This window comes from Eptatretus burgeri, chromosome 3, assembly GCF_056783735.1.
Source record: "Eptatretus burgeri isolate ZD-2024b chromosome 3, Ebu_testis_v1, whole genome shotgun sequence".
NCBI classification, from domain to species: domain Eukaryota; kingdom Metazoa; phylum Chordata; class Myxini; order Myxiniformes; family Myxinidae; genus Eptatretus; species Eptatretus burgeri.
In genome coordinates, this window is record NC_140963.1 from 85,931,560 (window position 1) to 85,949,916 (window position 18,357).

At 42.2% G+C, this 18,357-nt stretch overlaps 1 protein-coding gene across 6 annotated transcripts in view; it reads left to right on the forward strand.

Moving 5' to 3' along the window:
* The first annotated feature begins 3,453 nt into the window (after positions 1-3,453).
* The window catches only part of LOC147030369 (sodium channel protein type 1 subunit alpha-like), a 269,967-nt gene continuing 255,063 nt past the window's right edge, over positions 3,454-18,357 (forward strand). For 3 of the 6 annotated variants that reach the window (XM_085874341.1, XM_085874340.1, XM_085874342.1), the window contains exons 1-2: positions 3,466-4,353; positions 12,630-12,797. The gene's annotated coding sequence lies outside the window, so the exon portion shown is untranslated. Of the gene's footprint in view, positions 4,361-12,629; positions 12,798-18,357 lie in introns of all 6 variants that reach the window. The other 3 variants (XM_085874339.1, XM_085874338.1, XM_085874344.1) reach the window with 3 other exon arrangements.

The following is an 18,357-nucleotide window of genomic DNA, read 5'->3' on the forward strand; positions in this document are numbered from 1 at the left end:
CGTACCTCCACCTCTCAAGGCTCGCCTCAGCCTGCTCCCTACTCTCTCTACAAATCATGATGTCATCCGCGAACATCATAGTCCATGGAGACTCCAGTCTGATCTCGTCCGTCAACCTGTCCATCACCATTGCAAACAGGAAAGGGCTCAGAGTCGATCCTTGGTGCAATCCCACTTTTACCTTCAACCGATCCATCATTCCTACCGCACAGCTCACCGCTGTCACACTGTCTTCATACATATCCTGCACAATCCTCACATACTTCTCCACCACTCCTGACTTCCTCATACAATGCCACAACTCCTCTCTTGGCACCCTATCATAAGCTTTCTCTAAATCCACAAACACACAATGTAACTCCTTCTGGCCTTCCCTATACTTCTCCAGATATATATATATATATATATATATATATATATATATATATATATATATATATATATATATATATATATATATATATATATATATATATATATATATATATATTTATATATATATTTTTATATATATATATTTTTATATATATATATTTTTGTATATATATATTTTTGTATATATATATTTTTATATATATATATATATTTTTATATATATATTTCATATATATATATATATATATATATATATATATATATATATATATATATATATATATATATATTTCATATATATATATTTTTATATATATATATATATATATATATATATATATATATATATATATATATATTTCATATATATATATATATATATATATATATATTTCATATATATATATATATATATATATATATATTTCATATATATATATATATATATATATATATATATATATATATATTTTATATATATATATATATATATTTTATATATATATATATATATATTTTATATATATATATATATATATTTTATATATATATATATATATATATATATATATATTTTATATATATATATATATATTTTATATATATATATATATATATATTTTATATATATTTTATATATATATATATATCTACATATCTGTACTCCAAATCCAGATACAACTTTGTGCAGGAAGTAACGTGGGCTTTGTGGCCATGGTCTCATCGGCCGTTTTGAGGCCAAAGTGATCACTATAGGAATTTTTGGCAAACAGGATGAGCAATTGGTCTCAAATTTAGTTTCCATGTGGGAAGATCATTTTGAAAAGAATTTAATTTCCCTATTGGATGTTCATTATAAAGTTGTTGAGTTCCTCAAGGATGATGGTTTTGAGGTTTTTGGGTCGGTATTGAATGATCATTTTAGGTTTTAGTTTCCCTTTAGGATAATCATTTAAGGTTTGAGTTTCCATGTAGGATGATCATTTTCAGGTTTTATTTTCCCTGCAGGATGATCATTTTAGGTTTTGGCTTTCTTATGGAATGATCATTTCAGGTTTTAGTTTCCTTTCGGATTATCATTTTAAGGTTTTTGTTTCCTCATAGGATAATCACTTTAAGGTTTTGGTTTCCCTGTAAGACGATCATTTTGAGTTTTATTTCATTCAGGATGATAGTCTTCAGCGTTTCCAGTTCCCTTGGAGTGATCCTTTTAAACGTTTCGAGTCCCTATATGATGATTGTTTTGAAGTTTTTCCAGGGCACTTTGAGTGATTTTTTTTGTTTGTTTGTTTTTTGCATTCCATATGTGGGATAATCATTTTAAAGTTTTGGAGTCCCGAGAGCATCTCCGAGGAAGTTGTAAAAAATCTACGTGAAGGCCAAAGACATTGAGGCACATATTTATTATGTACGTAATAAATATTTTGGATTTTACGTACATAATAAATTACAATTTGGTATATGTAACAGTGTGTGCAGACGTACATATGTAACAATTATGGTGGGGACGGGGAAGTCTCACTTTGTTGACAAAACACATCAACTTGTGAGTGGTGTTAAAACAGTGCAAAAGGAACACAAAAACTCCAGGAAAAAAAATGTCACGTGATGAATCGGAAAAAATAGTTTCCCCCTGTTGTTTAACTCAAGAAGATTATTACAAAATTAGTGGGTGAGGTAAGAAGAAAAAGCTGGTTAAGTGGAATAATAACGACCTTAAAATGTAACAAGAATGACAATAAAATATGAAAAATGCTCAATGTCAATACAAATCGATATTGTTGAACAAATCCACACCATTCATTTTGCACTCAGCCAAAGACCCCTAACCCCTTCATCCATGACGTTGTGGTGTCTTTCTTTAATCAGAAGTGTGTTGGAGCAACTCAAGGTTCTTCTTTGTTAATATGCAACACAAGGCTGTGGGGTAGCATCATTGGCTGAGGGTGTGACTGTGCCGCTGATTGCAATACCCTCTGCTGGTTAGGACAGAATTTGTAATTTGTTCATGCTGCCGGTGATAGCTCGCTTACTCTTCAAGAAGGACGCCGTGGGATCGTTAACATGCACTAACGAATGACGGCAGACGGGACGCCAGTTTATCATCCATCTGAGAGATGGCACACACATTGATGAATCATCCTGCCTGTGAAACACCAGGATGACAGTTTATAGCTTGGTTGGGATTCATACCCAGGCGAGACAGCTTGGGGGGGGGGAAATGTACCCACCTCTTGGCCCATCCTGTCAGCTGCAGCGAAAGGTGAAACAAAATTACCCCAACGGCGCTGGAAAGTGAAAGATAGCTCAACACAAGGCGAAAATGAATGAAATGAAAATCACCCAAAATTAACTTCATTTTCGTTCCACAACAAGTGGTTGAGCATTTGTGTTCACGCCATCTTCTGAAACCCGGGGGAGGGAGGGAGGGTGTTGGGGCAAACAAAGTAGCCACAACCTTGATCTTCTAACACATTTAGTCCCCCTGGCAAATTTGCTTGAGAATGAGTAATTAAATACCGAAAGCATCGGCCATAGACATGCAGAGCCAGATGGACACAGACATGCGGAGCCAGACGGACACAGACACCAGATTGCGTATTTTAGTATGATGGCCACAGGGGCCTCCACTCGGCCGTGATTGTATTTTGCATGGGGCATCCAAATGACTAACGCCGCCACTGTCTCCTCCCGCGTTCATTAGTGTGTTTGTATGTACGTTTTATACATGCATACATTCATACATACACGCAAATGCACCGAGATGGTCCTTTAGGCGACTTCACTAGACCGCTGTGTCAATTCCAAGGATGATTCATCCGAACCAGGCACCAGTGAGCAGTTGTTCCACTGTGTCCCAAAATTCTGTCCCGTGCTTTTCAGGGTCCATGGCATGTGGACTGGCTCACTGGGCGGAGTGCTGTTCCCGCGCACCGGGTGGAGGGGCGGGGAGACAGGCTGGTGTTCTTGGAAGGAGGGTAGAGGAGCGGACGTACATGGAGGTAGTGCGTGTTGGTAAAATGTGAAAAATAAAACCTATTCTCAACGGGATTGCAACAGCAGGTGGAACACGGAGGCTCTTTGAACCATTGAAGTGCGGTGGTGTGCACGTGCTCGTGCATCGCAAACATCGCTCAAATTTCATGCAGGAGCCCTCGTACGTAAGGATCAGCGAGCTTCGTCACAATGAGCGCTTTTCCCCCGGTTATATATAGCGAGCACGGTATCAATAACCTTGACTGTTGAATGCGAAAAAGGGGGGGACGAGTGGAGGTACATCACCGATGGTTACACGGTGCGCAGGATAACTCGGACCACCAGAGCAACCCACTCCAGCCACAACCACCATAACCTCCGCTGGATCTGACAACCCACGCGCCTGAAGATTCGAGAAGACAACCATCCCACCCCCTCCCTCTTTCCCTCTGTGCGCACCCCCCTCCTTGTCCGCCCCCTTCGCACTCCTTCCCAGACAGGCGAGAAAAGGCACGAGAGGGAGCGCCACGCGTTACATCGTGTAATTACTGGGTCTCAGTGCGAACGGGTCGCACATTGCCATCGCATCACCGGAGTCAGGCCGGTCCTTTGCTCCTGCGTGTGAGGCGGTCGCAAGGCGGGTCCTCTCGATCGTCCGGGACAGGTTCATCCGTCGGGGATGTTTTCTCGACTCCTTCGATGATCACTCGATGACGATCGTGCGATTCGTCACACGTTCGTCGAAAGGTAACGAACGACCTGTGATGTTTGCGGCGAAGGCAGCCTGGGAAGGTCGTGCCAAAATTTGTACCTCGAGAAAAATCCCCACGGGACTCGTCTGTCCGTCCGTCTGTCCGACTCGCACTCTCTTCTTCATGTCCGTGTGCGCGCTCTTCACTCAGCTCGTATCGAGCGCGATGTCCGACTGAGCCGCGATCGGCGCCTCAACATGGCGACTTCAGTGCTCCCTGCGCCCTGAGACGCGACTCCACTGAACAGCGGGTGAGCGGTGAGCCTGTGATTGAGCATGAGTCCGCACGGTGTGTGACCGCCTGGTGAGAGACCCACCCGGGTGAGGCGCTGTAGTAAACGGTTCGGATTAAGATCGGTGTGCGAGCGAATTTGAGCCAAAGTCAATGTCGGCTTTGTGAGCTACGTGGAGAGAGCAGTGCGTGGCTTTATGGCTGATATTTGTGGGCTTTATGGGCAAGACCATTTAGACCCTGTTGCCCCCCTCCCCCACCCGAGGGCCGAAACCCCTCTGGTATGTTCACAAACCGTGTCTCCTGCACGGGCGGCACTGTCGAGGCCATATTCGTGGTCATCGTGACCTGTTAAACATCGTGACGAGTTTAGGGACATGTTATACCCAACGGTCGATTTACCTGAAACTGCTCTTCATATGTGACGTCACACGCGGTTATGTGGTCTCCCAATGGGTCCGGGGTCTTCACCACTTTTTCTTTTATTTTACCTGTTCCATATCAGTGATCGCGACCATGTTAACCCAACTCTTTATCCCATGATCTCCACCAAATCTACCCGTCCTTTAAAATGATCTCCACCACATTAACCCACCCTTAAAGTTGGCCATCACCACATTTACCCAGCCACTAAACCGAACTCCACCACATCTACTGTGGCATTAAACCAATCTCCACCACATTTACCGAGCTATTAAACCAAATTCACCACATCTGCCCGGCCAGTAAACCAATCTCCACCACATTTACCCAGCCATTAAACCGAACTCCACCACATCTACCCGGCCAGTAAACCAATCTCCACCACATCGAACGAGCCTTTAAATCAGTCTCCACCACATCTACCGAGGCATTAAACCAATCTCCACCACATTTACCCAGCCACTAAACCGAACTCCACCACATCGATGCAGCCATTAAACCGATCTCCACCACATCTACCCAGCCACAAAAACCGAACTCCACTACATCTACCAAGGCATTAAACTGATCTCCACCACATTTACCCAGCCATAAAACCGATGTCCACCACAAATACCCAGCCATAAACCGATGGCCACCACAAATACCTAGCCATAAAACCGATGTCCACCTCGTCTACCCAGCCATTAAACCGATCTGCACCATATTTACCCAGCCATTAAATTGATCTCCACCACATCTACCCAGCCATGAAACCAAAGTCCACCACATCTACCCAGCTTTTAAATCACTCCACCACATCTACCAATACATTAAACCGATCTTCACCACATCTACCTTGTCTTTAAATCGGTCTCCACCACATCTACTGAGGCATTAAACCAATCTCCACCACATCTACCCAGCTATTAACCCGATCTCCACCACATTTACCCAGCCATAAAACCGATATTCACCATGTCTCCCCATCCTTTAAACCGATCTCCACCACATCTACCCAGCCATTAAACTGATCACCACCACATCTACCGAGGCATTAAACCGATCATCACCACATCTCTACAGCCATTAAACCAATCTCCACCACATATACCCATCCCTTAAACCGATCTCCACCACATCAACTCAGCCATTAAATCGAACTCCACCACATCCACCTAGCCATGAAATTAATCTTTACCACATCGACCCAGTCATTAAACCGATCTTCACCACATCTACCTATCCTTTAAAACGATCTCCACCTCATCAACGAAGCCATGAAACCGAACTCCACCACAGCCACCTAGCCATGAAACTAATCTTCACCATATCTACCCAGTCATAAAACCGATCTTCACCACATCTACCCAGTCCTAAAACCGATCTTCACCACATCTACCTATCCTTAAAAACGATCTCCACCGCATATTCAGAGGCATTAAACTGATGTCCACTACATCTACCCATCCATTAAACTGGTCTCCACTACATCAACAGAGGCATTAAACTGATCTCCACCACATCTGCCGAGACATTAAACCAATCTCCACCACATCTACCTAACCTTTAAACTGATCTCCACCACATCTACCCAGTCTTTAAACCAATCTCCACCACATCTATGAAGGTATTAAACTGATATCCACCACATTTACCCAGTCTTCAAACCGATCTTCACCACATCTACCCAACCTTTAAACCGATCTTCACCACATTTTCACAGCCTTTAAACCGATCTTCACCACATTTTCACAACCGTTAAACTGATCTTCACCACATCTTCCCAGCTTTTAAACTGATCTTCACCACATTTCCCCAGCCTTTAAACCGATATTCACCACAATTACCCAGCCTTTAAGTTGATCTTCACCACATTTACCCATCCTTTAAACCGATCTTCACCACATTTTCACAGTCTTGAAACCGATCTTTACCACATCTACCCAGTCCTAAAACCGATCTTCACCACATCTACCTATCCTTAAAAACGATCTCCACCGCATATTCAGAGGCATTAAACTGATGTCCACTACATCTACCCATCCATTAAACTGGTCTCCACTACATCAACAGAGGCATTAAACTGATCTCCACCACATCTGCCGAGACATTAAACTAATCTCCACCACATCTACCTAACCTTTAAACTGATCTCCACCACATCTACCCAGTCTTTAAACCAATCTCCACCACATCTTTGAAGGTATTAAACTGATATCCACCACATTTACCCAGTCTTCAAACCGATCTTCACCACATTTTCACAGCCTTTAAACTGATCTCCACCACATTTGCACAGCCTTTAAACTGATCTTCACCACATTTGCACAGCCTTTAAACCGATCTTCACCACATTTTCACAACCGTTAAACTGATCTTCACCACATCTTCCCAGCTTTTAAACTGATCTTCACCACATTTCCCCAGCCTTTAAACCGATATTCACCACAATTACCCAGCCTTTAAGTTTGTCTTCACCACATTTACCCATCCTTTAAACCGATCTTCACCACATTTTCACAATCTTGAAACCGATCTTCACCACATTTTCACAGCCTTTAAACCGATCTTCACCACATTTTCACAGCCTTTAAACTGATCTTCACCACATCTATCCAGCCTTTAAACTGATTTTCACCACATTTGCACAGCCTTTAAACCGATCTTTATCACATTTTCACAGCCTTTAAATTGATCTTCACCACATCGACACACCCTTTAAACTGATCTTCACCACATCTACCCAGCCTTTAAACCGATCTTCACCACATTTTCACAGTCTTGAAACCGATCTTCACCACATTTTCACAGCCTTTAAACTGATCTCCACCACATTTGCACAGCCTTTAATCCGATCTTCACCACATTTTCACAGCCCTTAAACCAATCTTCACCACATCTATCCACCCTTTAAACCGATATTCACCACAATTACCCAGTCTTTAATCCAATCTTCACCACATTTTTACAGCCTTTAATCCAATCTTCACCACATTTTTACAGCCTTTAAACCGATCTTCACCACATTTTCACAGCCCTTAAACCAATCTTCACCACATCTATCCACCCTTTAAACCGATATTCACCACAATTACCCAGTCTTTAATCCAATCTTCACCACATTTTTACAGCCTTTAAACTGATCTTCACCACATTTTCACAGCTTTTAAACCGATCTTCACCACATCTACCCAGCCTTTAAACTGATTTTCACCACATTTGCACAGCCTTTAAACCGATCTTTATCACATTTTCACAGCCTTTAAATTGATCTTCACCACATCGACACACCCTTTAAACTGATCTTCACCACATCTACCCAGCCTTTAAACCGATCTTCACCACATTTCCCCAGCCTTTAAACCGATATTCACCACAATTACCCAGCCTTTAAGTTGATCTTCACCACATTTACCCATCCTTTAAACCGATCTTCACCACATTTTCACAGTCTTGAAACCGATCTTCACCACATTTTCACAGCCTTTAAACCGATCTTCACCACATTTTCACAGCCTTTAAACTGATCTTCACCACATCGACACACCCTTTAAACTGATCTTCACCACATTTTCACAGCCTTTAAACTGATCTTCACCACATCTATCCAGCCTTTAAACTGATTTTCACCACATCTACCCAGCCTTTAAACTGATTTTCACCACATTTACCCATCCTTTAAACCGATCTTCACCACATTTTCACAGTCTTGAAACCGATCTTCACCACATTTTCACAGCCTTTAAACCGATCTTCACCACATTTTCACAGCCTTTAAACTGATCTTCACCACATCTATCCAGCCTTTAAACTGATTTTCACCACATTTGCACAGCCTTTAAACCGATCTTTATCACATTTTCACAGCCGTTAAATTGATCTTCACCACATCGACACACCCTTTAAACTGATCTTCACCACATCTACCCAGCCTTTAAACCGATCTTCACCACATTTTCACAGTCTTGAAACCGATCTTCACCACATTTTCACAGCCTTTAAACTGATCTCCACCACATTTGCACAGCCTTTAAACTGATCTTCATCACATTTGCACAGCCTTTAAACCGATCTTCACCACATTTTCACAGTCTTGAAACCGATCTTCACCACATTTTCACAGCCTTTAAACTGATCTCCACCACATTTGCACAGCCTTTAAACTGATCTTCACCACATCGACACACCCTTTAAACTGATCTTCACCACATCTACCCAGCCTTTAAACCGATCTTCACCACATTTGCACAGCCCTTAAACCAATCTTCACCACATCTATCCACCCTTTAAACTGATATTCACCACAATTACCCAGTCTTTAATCCAATCTTCACCACATTTTTACAGCCTTTAAACTGATCTTCACCACATTTTCACAGCTTTCAAACCGATCTTCACCACATCTACCCAGCCTTTAAACTGATTTTCACCACATTTGCACAGCCTTTAAACTGATCTTTACCACATTTTCACAGCTTTTAAACCGATCTTCACCACATCCACCCAGCCTTTAAACTGATTTTCACCACATTTACCCATCCTTTAAACCGATCTTCACCACATTTTCACAGTCTTGAAACTGATCTTCACCACATTTTCACAGCCTTTAAACCGATCTTCACCACATCTACCCAGCCTTCAAACTGATCTTCACCACATTTTCACAGCCTTTAAACTGATCTTCACCACATTTTCACAGCCTTTAAACTGATCTTCACCACATTTGCACAGCCTTTAAACTGATCTCCACCACATTTGCACAGCCTTTAAACTGATCTTCACCACATTTGCACAGCCTTTAAACCGATCTTCACCACATTTTCACAGCCCTTAAACCAATCTTCACCACATCTATCCACCCTTTAAACCGATATTCACCACAATTACCCAGTCTTTAATCCAATCTTCACCACATTTTCACAGCCTTTAAACTGATCTTCACCACATTTTCACAGCCTTTAAACCGATCTTCACCACATCTACCCAGCCTTCAAACTGATCTTCACCACATTTTCACAGCCTTTAAACTGATCTTCACCACATCTATCCAGCCTTTAAACTGATTTTCACCACATTTGCACAGCCTTTAAACCGATCTTTATCACATTTTCACAGCCTTTAAATTGATCTTCACCACATCGACACACCCTTTAAACTGATCTTCACCACATCTACCCAGCCTTTAAACCGATCTTCACCACATTTTCACAGTCTTGAAACCGATCTTCACCACATTTTCACAGCCTTTAAACTGATCTCCACCACATTTGCACAGCCTTTAAACTGATCTTCACCACATTTGCACAGCCTTTAAACCGATCTTCACCACATTTTCACAGCCCTTAAACCAATCTTCACCACATCTATCCACCCTTTAAACCGATATTCACCACAATTACCCAGTCTTTAATCCAATCTTCACCACATTTTTACAGCCTTTAAACTGATCTTCACATTTTCATAGCTTTTAAACCGATCTTCACCACATCTACCCAGCCTTTAAACTGATCTTCACCACATCTACCCAGCCTTTAAACTGATTTTCACCACATTTGCACAGCCTTTAAACCGATCTTTATCACATTTTCACAGCCTTTAAATTGATCTTCACCACATCGACACACCCTTTAAACTGATCTTCACCACATCTACCCAGCCTTTAAACCGATCTTCACCACATTTTCACAGTCTTGAAACCGATCTTCACCACATTTTCACAGCCTTTAAACTGATCTCCACCACATTTGCACAGCCTTTAAACTGATCTTCACCACATTTGCACAGCCTTTAAACCGATCTTCACCACATTTTCACAGCCCTTAAACCAATCTTCACCACATCTATCCACCCTTTAAACCGATATTCACCACAATTACCCAGTCTTTAATCCAATCTTCACCACATTTTTACAGCCTTTAAACCGATCTTCACCACATTTTACAGCCTGTAATCCGATCTTCACCACATTTTCACAGCCTTTCAACTGATCTTCACCACAATCGCACAGCCTTTAAACTGATCTTTACCACAATTGCACAGCCTTTATACTGATCTTCACCACATTTTCACACCTTTAAACCGATCTTCACCACATTTTCACAACCTTTAAACTGATCTTCACCACATTTGCACAACCTTTAATCCGATCTTACCACATTTGCACAGCCTTTAAACCGATCTTCACCACAATTGCACAGCCTTTAAACTGATCTTCACCAGATTTGCACAGCCTTTAAATTGATCTTCACCACAATTGCACAGCCTTTAAACTGATCTTCACCACAATTGCACAGCCTTTAAACTGATCTTCACCACATTTACACAGCCTTTAAACTGATCTTCACCACAATTGCACAGCCTTTAAACTGATCTTCACCACAATTGCACAGCTTTTAAACTAATCTTCACCACAATTGCACAGCTTTTAAACCGATCTTCTCCTCATCTTCCCAGTTTTTATCTTGGTCTCTATCATGTTTACTTTGCCACGAACCCAGTCGTAACCACATTCATTTGGTGTATTATTACCCTTTTTACCACACCTATCCGGCTTTACCCAATAACCACAATATTTATCTTCGAGTTTGCACTGTCACCACTGTGTCTTTCTGGTTTTTATCGCATGCATGGTTTATATCCGCCCTATGAGACCATCCTCTCGATCCCAGTCGGCAGAGATTTTATACAGAGGCTTTTTGTTTGCCAGGAAATTTCCATCATTTGCGCCTGGTCTCATTTGGGTCTGTGAATCCTTGATGGATAAAGGAGGAGCGGGGCTACTTGTTTATGTCCTGAGCTGTTGGTTTGGGGTGGGAGGGTGGATGGGGGGATGGTCGTGCAGATGGCCATGCGCCTCACGGCATCGAGGCCCCTTCCTCACCCCACTCACTGGTCGCCGGGCCAGGCAGCACCAAGGGCAGCGCCCGTTTCGCTCAAAGTTGGCATGAACCTGCATCCCTGCCATGTGAGGACCATCGCCGTCATTGCCCACAAAGCGAGTATGGGTTTTCCATTATACCAGTGACCACATCACAGAGGTTATACTGGATTAAATTTGTGGATATATGCTAAGGGAATGACAAAAACAGTGTAGAATGAGTGCAAGGGGATATTGGAGTGAAGAGGAGTGGAGAATGTGGAGTGAAGACAGTGGAGAATGGATAATGAATATTCTCCACTCCAAAAACAGTGGAGAGTGAGAATAGATTTTTTATTTCTTACACATCTGACAATATTTGACTTTTCTCCCACCTCCGCCTTTATGATCGGAATACAGTCGTTGTCCTTTCACTCCCTATCCCCCTGCTCCTTTATTCTCCGCACTCTTCTGCATCCTCCTCTTTCCCTCTTCTCATCCTTCTTTCTATTCCTTTTCTCAAAACCACACCTCAGTGCATACGTGTTAATATAAATGATCTCTTCCCAGAGCTTCGGCATTCAACATGTGGCAAAATGCTGATAGTTTTCCTGCCACAAAGACACACTAGAAATTCCTTTTCAATACCAATTGTTTGAATAGCTGTGACCATTGTTTTGCGAATGAATGGCAAAATGATTTGTGAATCACTCAGGTTTGAGAGGCCTCTCCATATTTGTGAAGTTGCGCTTACCTGACTAAACATTACAAGTCACTCGGCATTTATCTTTATTTTCAATTCACAATTTGACTCTTTTTAGTCCAGGTCAATTTTGCACCACCATAGTTGTGTCTCATTCACCTATCTTATGAAACTCTCGATTGGTTGAAATGGTGAGCTGCAGGATGTGCCTTCATCTTTGCTATGCCATACTCTCATCCTTGTATTTCAGTGGATGTGGTATCAAGCTGCAAAGAGACTGCAAAGATAGGACGATTCAGTGAGGATACCTGTCTTTGTGTCTGCCATGCAGGGGGACTTGTGATCATCCCCACAAGGCTGGATTTGTATTCCTCGAGGTGTGGCGTCCCAAAAGCACAAAGCCAACTACTTCACGGAGCACAATATTGACTTCATTACACATTACATGTCGCTGGTCCAGAAAGCAAAAACCACCTTATCCTGTCAGTGACCAGCTCAGGTGAGCTTTTGGATGGGTGGTGGTATGTTTCCTACGAGTTTATCCTTCACTAAGGCGAGTGTTGTGAATTGTTTATTCCACTGGGAAGGGGGTGGGGGGGTAAAGTTGATTCTTTATTTGCACTTTCACTCTCTCACTCTCTCTTTCACTTTAAGATTCCGGCCTTAAATTCCGGTGAATTAAAAAATTATTCTCAAAATGACATTTTTCAGACAGATGGCTATGCTCGAACAAATTATCTCAAAATGTAAGTAACATAATCGTAAAAATAATTATATATATATATATTTTTAAAATGCTCTCATAGTATTGTTACGCATTTGGAAGCTAACTGCACTCAACATTCAGGTCCTTATAGAACAGTTATATCGGTAAGGCCAAAAAAAAAACATTTGTTTCCAATTGCATGGCCAAAAAAAATTGGGTAGGGAGGGAATTTTTTTTTGACAATTTTTTTTGCCATGAATACATTCATATAACTCGATTAAAAATGTTTATTTTCCTTGGTGGTGGTAGTGGAGTGGTGGTAGTGGTGGTGTGGTGGTGGTGGTAATGGTGGTGTGGTGGTGGTGGTGTGGTGGTGGTGGTGTGGTGTTGGTGGTAGTGGTGTGGTGGTGATGTAATGGTGGTGGTGGTAGTGGTGTGATGGTGGTAGTTGTGTTAGTGGTGTGGTGGTGGTAGTGGTGTGGTGGTGGTAATGGTGGTGGTAGTGATGGGGGGGGTGGTGGTGGTGGTGCACTTGACTTGCTAAAATGCACTTTATTCTGTCTTAAATTTCTCTACATATTTAACAGTGCATGCATGCTGAAAATATGCATTGTTTATTAATATATATATATATATGTATATATATATATTTTTTTTTTTTAACAGCAAGTCTATTGCACCACCATGACCACCACCACACCACCAAATCACCATCACCACCATCACCACTATCACCATCATCACCACCACAATAGGTGAAACGAACCATGAAAGACCGATCCACAAAGCAGTCCTCGTGCGCGTTTGACTCGGGCGCCGCCATTTTGAAACTCTGACGTAACACGCGGGATTCAAAATGGCGGCGCCCGAGTCCAAATTGTCAACAAAAATCGTAGGGTCGCATATAAATGCAATGGGTCGGTAGGACACCAGAAACTAACTCCTTTTTTTGTTTGGCCTAAGTGTGTGTTTATAGTTGAGCTCCCCTACCTGTGTCTAACGGGAATTACATGTGTGCGCTGCGGAGTTTCGTTTACAACAAACCTCCTTCACTTCACTTCTCACACCGACGCCATGGCCCACGTGTATTCGGCCACGTACATGGGCGGAGATTTCCATCGCCTCAGACCGGGACTCCGCCCAAGAAAGCAGGGGCGTGGCCTTGTCCAATAAAGCCACAGAGAGCGACTTTCCCACGGCACCCCGGACAATAGGATTGAGATTGCCACAGAGAGCACCTTCCCACGGCACCCAGGCCAATGGGATCGAGATTGCCACAGAGAGCGACTTTCCCACGGCACCCCGGCCAATAGGATTGAGATTGCCACAGAGGGCGACCTTCCCACGGCACCCCGGACAATAGGATTGAGATTGCCACAGAGAGCGACCTTCCCACGGCACCCCGGTCAATGTGATTGAGATTGCCACAGAGAGCGACTTTCCCATGGCACCCTGGCCAAAAGGATTGAGATTGCCACAGAGAGCGACCTTCCCATGGCACCCCGGCCAATGGGATTGAGATTGTCACAGAGAGCAACTTTCCCACGACGCCCCGTCCAATGAGGGTGGAGAGCGCCTCAGACAGCGATTTGCTCACCCTGGAGGAAAAAGGAATAAAAAGGAACCCCAGGCTGGGTGAAGGAGGGTGGTGGTCGTGGTTGTGGTGGTCATCATCGTGTTGTGGGTTCGAGTCCCACTGGCTGGCTGGTTCGTCTGGTCCTGGGTCATCGTGGCCTCTGATCTTATCCTTGATCTTGGTCGATTGGTGCGTGGCCGGTTGGAGAGCGCGGTACCTGGTGCTTGGAGCGGCATCGTGTTGCGGGTGCGAGTCCCGCCGAGCCGGATCGTCGAAGACCACACGAGGTGGACAGGTCCAAGCACAGGCTCTGGTCTCCAGCTCACCTGTTCTCGAGCTGGAAGCCTTCAATAAAGATCTGTGTGTGTGTGTGTGTGTGCGTGCGTGCGTGCGTGCGTGCGTGCGTGCGTGCGCGCCCGTCTTTAAGTATCAACTGTATAAGGGCTTGTGTATAAATTTCCATTTCTTTTATAGTCGTGATAACTCTGCTCTTCTGTGTTCCCCTCCCTGCCTATTGTAAATAAATATCTATTTTGTTAAATGTATCAGCTCATTTCTGTTTTTCTTTCATTGGACAACAGTAAATTGTGCATTTGGACCGACGGGTCTTGGTAACCATCCGCTCGGGTTACACACGGTTCGAGTACAATAACGGCTCGTTCCGCTCGAGGCCTGCCGAGGGCGTGAATTCCCCGGTAGCTTTGCCGCGTGGATACTTAGGTATATTGAAGTTGGCAATTAACCCTGTTCCACGCAGCTGAATTATTGGCGATTCACAGCCCTGTAAGGGACCCGTGCCTTTTGGAGTTCTCCGAGGAGCACGACCTAGATTCCGGGTGTTTGGTGGAGCCGACTCTACTGCTCCACCTAGCGGTTGTGCTCGCCACCTACACCCGGCTCCACAACAGTATATCCTTCCTTCAAATATTGAGGACTTGAGTAAAAATAGAATGAGTAATATTCATTAAATTATGTCACAGTAATTAATTGTACAGAAAAGCACAGTTTACGATACCTCGACAAAGGCAAATCAATTTAATCTCTAATAATTGCCAACATTTCCTGTTTGCTTTGCAATGACAAAACGTTCTATCGCAGACGTGATGATGTTTAGAGAGGAAACATGAGTGTGCATAATTAGAGATGTGCAGTGATTGGCTAAACAGGAAAGTCATTCACCTTGTAAGGGTGGGGGAAGTGGGGTGGTGGTACAACCATAACATGCAATTTGGAGAATAAAACTTGCAATGGATCTCAGTTGTTTGTTCTGACATGATACAAAGCCTTAAAGCATAATCGGTTTTACCTGCAGAACAAACAAAGCACGGAGGTGTAATTATCTGTTAAAACATGAGAAAGCCTTTTGCACGCGATTGTATTTCATAAGCACAGCCTTGGGTGGACGCGTATTGTTTTATAAAGGAACATCCAGTTACAACTGACCTTGTACTCCCATTTAACTCCTTCTCTCTTTGGTTTTGTTTACACTATACAATGCCAACTTCCTGGGATGTTTTGTTACTGTGACGTTCACAAACATTCTTGGACCTTAATGCAAAAGCACTTAAGAAGTTGGGTTAAAGGGATGACAAATCATCAGCACTCAAATCTCATCAATAAGGAGACCCAAGTCTCCAGTTAGATGACTTTTAATCATTCAGTATAATGGAGCACGACACCTGTTTATTGTTACACTTTGGGAAACGTTCTTAACACAGATTTTACTGAACAATCGCTATAAGACACAGCTCATGGTTTTTGAATGATAAGCAGGATGTCGCTTCTCTTGTATTTAGTTTATAGCCCCCAGCGGCTGTCAGCTGAGCTGGGCACTTACATTTTGGGTCCTATCCGTCCATGCATCTGTCTTTCCATAGCCTTTATTGGAAAATGTCTGGACATATTTCTTTCCGATTCAGCGCTTGGATACAATAATACCTAGGCTGAGGCATGTCAAATTATCCTGGGATTGGAGCCAATTTAGAATTTTGGGGAAAAAATATTGGAGAGAATGTTACTGTATTGTGTTTGCTTTCGGAAACCATTACTTATTTGTATACACTTTACATCTCCACTACCTACATAATATTATTTCCAACCAGAAAAAGTACCTGTCCCCATTGATGGAAAAAGCAAGCAAAAGTACTTGTCCAGTGATGGGAAAAGTTTAAGTTAATCTATCAATTTAAATTATTTCATGGACTTTAATAAGGTTAATTGTCTTGCAGAGCTACTTATACCACCAACCACAAAATGGTGGTGAAACGTCAGGCAGTGGAGGTTGGATTTGTCGACAAAGAGGGCAAACTATAGCTTTTTTAAATTGTGTATTACTCCATGAAGATCTGTGTAAATTTTACTTTAATTCAGATGTTCATGTTGATTTAAAAAATTACTTGAAGGAACAATATAGTCACTGACTATATTGCATCAAGAAAAGTTTAATGAAAATGCAAAATAACCAATCAGCAGTTTCTCAAATGCAGTGTGGGAAGTGGACGCCATAAACGGGATACAGATGGACGCATGGACAGATGCCACGTTTCGCAATATATATATATATATATATATATATATATATATATATATATATATATATATATATATATATACACATATACACACACACACACACACACACACACAGCAATCACCACGACTGAAATGCCACTCCAAATTATTTATTTATATGTGCTTTACCATCACCACGACCTACATACTACCTTAATTAATTAATTGTGAAATCAAAGATTTGTATTGCAAGTATATTGGTTGGTTTGGTCTGTCATTCTCTGTCTGTCTGTTTTTCTCTCTGTCAATTGCCTACAAGTCGCAATTATACACCAATCTTCTCAAAATGTAACCATCTGGTAGAGGTCCTCAAAAGCTAGAAGCCTATTATTTTTGAGGTCAAAAGGTCAAAGGTCAATGTCACAAAATCGTCAATTTTCAACTTGACATTTCAACATAATTTGCACATTGGGTTACTGAATTGGTTCACCAATCAAAAGCTAGAAGCCCATTGTTTTTGAGGTCCGAAGGGCAAGTTCGCAGTGACTGATTTCACAAGGATCCAGTCTGACTGATTGTTACTTGTGAAATTCAAGATTCTCAAGTATATTGGTTGATCTGGTCTGTTATTCTGTCTGTTTGTGACTTGGCGAAATCTTCAATTTTTGTCAAGTATGTTGGTCTGTTCCATTTGTTACTTACGAAATCTAAAGATTTCGTAAGTATATTGATGACTTCCATCCTCTGTTTGTGTGTTTGTTACTTACGAAATCTGAAGATTTCATAAGTATATTGAAGACTTCCGTCCTCTGTTTGTGTGTTTGTTTGTTTGTGTGTTTGTTTGTAGGCACTATAACTCGAGAACGGAAAAAGCTACCAATGTCGAATTACACCACATGATTCAGGAGGGTGATGGCTAGCGCTGATTACATTTTGGTCAAAATCGGTCAAAGTGACAGTGAGGTCAAACATAATTCCATAAATTCATGTGGAGAAATGAAGTATTTTTGCTTCGCTCGACGTTACGAGTTGGTTTTGACTTCGATTTTAATTTTGTCTTCGGTTTTTGCGATCGCTGAGGACGCTGAAAACTCGGTTGTTGAAATTCTGGTAAAAATCGGATGTTTTGGAGACGTTTTAAGATTGTACAAAAAATATTGCACTCGCCGTGTCACAGGTCGTCACGTGGTGCAGTGCACTTGAGCAGAGGCGGCGTTGATCACGTAAAGGTTTTGCGTGTGCACGCTGACTGTGTTTTCGATAAAG